The sequence below is a fragment of the Heterodontus francisci genome, unplaced genomic scaffold (assembly GCF_036365525.1).
Source record: "Heterodontus francisci isolate sHetFra1 unplaced genomic scaffold, sHetFra1.hap1 HAP1_SCAFFOLD_102, whole genome shotgun sequence".
Classification (NCBI taxonomy): Eukaryota; Metazoa; Chordata; class Chondrichthyes; order Heterodontiformes; family Heterodontidae; genus Heterodontus; species Heterodontus francisci.
The window spans coordinates 3,095,607-3,100,317 of NW_027140380.1; the positions used below are offsets into that span (position 1 = coordinate 3,095,607).

Genomic DNA, 4,711 nt, shown 5'->3' on the forward strand with positions numbered 1-4,711 from the left:
GAGATAAGATGGACAGAAGCAGTCTGAAAGGATGGCTGAAACAAAAGGTGAGTGCCCTGAAACGTTAACTGTGTTTCTCACAGCACAGATGCTGCCAGAGCTGCTGAACATTTCCAGCACTTTCTGTTTTTATTTCCGCATTTGCAGGATGTTGCTTTGATCTGAAAAAAAATGAATGATTGGCTGGGGGGTTCCAGTGAAATTCCACAGCAGCTAATAAAGCTTGACTTGTCAGTGGCTCGTTGGTCTAGGGGTATGATTTTCGCTTAGGGAGTATGGTTAATTAACATGCGAGAGATCCTGGGTTCAAGTCCCAGACGAGCCCTTGTCTGGTGGCATTTTTAGATTAAGGTTATCTATTGGTTTCAGCCTTGCAGAAGGTGGAATTGACTTCCATGCGGAGCTGGCTTGAGGACCAGACAACTGGATTCAAAGAGCTTGTCGACAAAATTGCAATTAACTAAATGGACAGATAGCCAAGTGGGAATATAAAGTTGTTGCTGCAATTGTGAACTGTCTCCAAAAACAACAGGACTGGTTTCTGGAATGTAATTCTTCAGTGTTTCTGTTGTTTGGCTTGCATTGACTCATCGATTTTCTTGTTTTTCACTTTGTCGATGCCTTTGAATAATTGTGGATCCTTCTTCAGGGTGTCTTCTTTCACCAGGTAGTTCTGACCTCTGATGATGTTGATTGTAATCAGCTTCAACTCGCTGATAGTTTTGGAAGAGAGCAGATTTCCTTTGCTTGAGTCTACAACATGGAACTCAGTCTGACATGTGGACCCATGGGAGGATTTGAATGCCATCCCTGCGTTGGAGTTGCATCCATCCAATAAGAGACCGAGTAGAAGTGACAGTTCTGTCAGTCGAATATGAGACTTTTAATGGCAGGGTTGTGAGTTTGAGTGCCATTCTGTTTTTCCCTTTTGTAAGGCTTCATGAGCAGAGAGTACAGGGAGTGTTTGAAATGAGCAAGTCTCGCTTTGATTCAGGACTCTTACCTCTCAGCAGCATCTCACTATGAAAGATTGAATTTGATCTCATTTCATTCTCAGCTCGGGGTCTGTGCGGCTCAGTGGCACTTCTGGCTGTCTCCCGCTTCACAATCCATCAGTACTGAGAAAGCAATGGGGAATATTACTCACATGTTGTGTTCTTTAATTTTTTGGAAAACTTGAACGTATGTATTTTCCTCCAAAACAAAGACACCAAGCCACTGTCATTGTAGGGCTGAAATAGCTCAGTTGGGAGAGCGTGAGACTGAAAATCCAAAAGTCCCTGGTTCAATCCCGGGTTTCAGCAATTTTGCCTCCTTATGCATCCCTTGCCTTGCTTCTGATTTTCCAGTTGCACAATTTACTTTGAAATTATTTACCAAGCACCAGTGGATTGAATTTGAGAAGCAACACAAAGTCATTTACAGCACAGAAGGTGGTCGTTTGGCCTATCACGTCCATGCTGGCTCTCCCCGGAGCAATCTAGTCAGTTCCACTCACCAGCTCGATCCCTTTCCTCCTGCAAGTTTCTTTCCTTCAAGTATCCATCTAATTTCCTTTTCAAATCATTGATTGTCTCTGCTTCCACCACACTCGTGTGCCAAGACATTACCACCCACAACATAAAAAATCCCACCTCATCAAGGATGGGAAATACTTACATCTTCTCTATTTGCTTATTCTCTATTTCTATGAGAATAGACTGACAGTCAACATGAAAGGAAACCCAAAAATCTTCGAGCAGCATGTAAATGATAAGTGGGTAGTAAGAGGTTGAGTCGGGCCTATGAGGGACAAAAAGGATAATATAAGCTTAGAGGTGCAGGGCAATGTTAATCTACTTAATGAGTACTTTGTATCAGTGATCACTAAGGATGTGGAATTTGACAAAATATCAGTCGAAGTGAAGAGAGTAGAGTCAATGGAGATGGTACAAATTGAGAGAGGGAGGTACTAAAAAGGCTGGCTGTGCTTAGGGAAGATAAAACACCTGGTCCGGATGGCTCACATCCCAGGTTGCGAAAGGAAATGCGGATGCAGATAACGGAAGGGCTTGCTATAATCTTCCAATCTTCCCTGGATACGGGGGAGGTGCCAGAGGATTAAACAGTGGCAAATGCGACACCCTTATTCAAGAAAGGGTGTGAGGACAGTCCGGGTAACTACAGGCTAGTTAGATTAACAGCAGCGGTGGGTAAGGTTTTGAAAGAATAATCAGGGTAAAAAATCAACAGTCACTTGGGGAGGTTTGAGTTAATTAAGGAGAGTGAGCATGGATTTATAAATGGGAGTTCATGCTTGACTAAGCTAACTGCATTTTTTGATGAACTAACAGGGCAGGTTGATGAAGGGAATGCAGTGGATGTTGTTTATATGGATTTTAAGGAAGCGTTTGACAAGGTACCACATAAAAGGGCGGTTAACAAAATTGAGGTTCGTGGTATAGGAGGGTCAGTGTCCAATTGGATAGAAAATTGGTTTAAGGACAGAAAACAGCGAGTCTTATTAAATGGTTCTTTGTCAGACTGGAGGATAGTCGACAGTGGTGTTCCCCAAGGGTCAGTGCTAGAACCACTGCTTTTTTTGCTCAAGATAAGTGACTTGGATCTTGGAATACAGAGTAGAATCTCAAAATATGCCGATGACACCAAACCTGGAGGAGCGTCAAACAGTGAGGATGATATGAACTGCCTGCAACAGGACAGTGATAGGCTAGCAGAATGGGCAGACAGGTGGCAGATGGAATTTAATAGTGACAAGTGTGAGGTGATGTATTTTGGCATAAGGAATAGGGAGAGGCAATATATACTTAATGGCACAGTTCTAAAGAGTGTACTGGAATAGAGGGACTTGGGGTTCATGTGCATCAATCTTTGAAGGAGGCAAGTCATATTGCGAGAGTGGTTCGCAAAGCATATGGGATCTTGGGCTTCATAAATAGAGGCATTGAGTACAAAAGCAGGGAAGTTATGCTGAACCATTATAAAACTCTGGTTAGGCCCCAATTGGAGTGTTGCTTCCAGTTCTGCTCAGCAGACTTTGGAAAGAATGTGAGGGTCCTTGAGAGGACGCAGAGGCGATTTACCAGAATGGATCCAGGGAAGGGGGATTTTAGTTACAAGGTTCGGTTGGAAAAGCTAGGATTATTCTGCCTTTCTCAAAGGAGATTGAGTGGAGAATTGATAGAGGTGTATAACACCTCTAGAGAACAGGCCATCCTGGACTGGGTATTGTGTAATGAGAAAGGATTAGTTAACAATCTTGTTGTGTGGGGTCCCTTGGGGAAGTGCGCCCATAATATGATAAAATTCTTCATTAAGATGGAGAGTGAGAGAGTTGATTCCGAGACTCGGGTCCTGAATCTAAAAAAAGAAAACTATGAAGGTATGAGGCGGGAGTTGGCGATGATAGATTGGGGAACGTTCCTTAAAGGGTTGACAGTGGATAGGCAATGGCTAGCATTTAAAGAGCGCTTGGATGAATTACAACAATTGTTCATTCCTGTCTGTGCAAAAGTAAAACAGGAAGGGTGGCTCAACTGTGGCTTACAAAAGAAATTAAGGAAAGTATTAGATCCAAGGAGGAGAAATATAAAATGGCCAGAACAAGCAGCAAACCTGAAGATTGTGAGCAGTTTGGAATTCAGCAGAGGAGGACAAAAGGATTGATTAAGAAGGGGGAAATAGAGTATGAGAGTAAGCTAGCAGAGAACATAAAAACTGACTGTAAAAGCTTCTATAGATATGTGTAGAGAAAAAGATAAGTGAAGACAAATGAGGGCCCCTTGCAGTCAGAAACGGGGGAATTTATAATGGGGAACAAAGAAATGGCAGACCAATTAAATACATACTTTGGATCTGTCTTCACAAAGGAGGATACAAATTATCTCCCAGAAATGTTGGGGAACATAGGGTCTAGTGAGAAGGAGGAACTGGATGAAATCAGTATTAGTAGGGAATGTTTGGGAAATTGATGGGATTGAAGGCCGATAAATCCCCAGGGCCTGAGAATCTACATCCCAGAGTACTTAAGGAAGTGGCCCTTGAAATAGCAGATGCATTTCTGGTCTTTTTTCAAAATTCTATCGACTCTGGAACAGTTCCAATGGATTGGACGGTAGTTAATGTAACTCCACTATTTAAAAAAAGAGGCAGAAAGAAAACAGCGAATTATATACCGGTTAGCCTGACATCAGTCGTGGGGAAAATGCTGGAGTCCATTATAAAAGATGTAATAGCAGAGTGCAATAATAACTCGTCTCCACTCCTAGTATTTCTAAATCCCACACATTCACTATAATGTGAACAATTATTCCCTGTTGTGTCTCTCTCAGATTTGTAAACTTCACTGTATTGGAGTGAGGTGACATCTACTGGCGGGAAGCAAGAACTGCAATTAAGCAGCAGAAACTCCACAGTCTGTCAGGGTTAAAGAAACATTGCAATGTGAGGATACAGCGAAGTGGTTTGATTGGGTAGATGGAGACATGATTCCACTTGTGGTGGTGTCTGAAGCAAAGGCCAGAAATACAAAATTGTCATTAATAAAAGAAATGAGGAATTCATGAAAAATGGAGGAATGTAGTGAATAGTTAGAATGTGGATAGAATAGAAAGTGAGATTGGATGGACAGAAGCAGTCTGAAAGGATGGCTGAAACAAAAGGTGAGTGCCCTGAAACGTTAACTGTGTTTCTCACAGCACAGATGCTGCCA

At 42.3% G+C, this 4,711-nt stretch overlaps 1 non-coding gene across 1 annotated transcript; it reads left to right on the forward strand.

The window, feature by feature from the left end:
• The first annotated feature begins 236 nt into the window (after window positions 1–236).
• Window positions 237–325, forward strand: trnap-agg (transfer RNA proline (anticodon AGG)). The gene is given in 2 exon segments: window positions 237–272; window positions 290–325. It is a non-coding gene; the product is annotated as a tRNA-Pro (tRNA).
• Window positions 326–4,711: the final 4,386 nt, after the last annotated feature.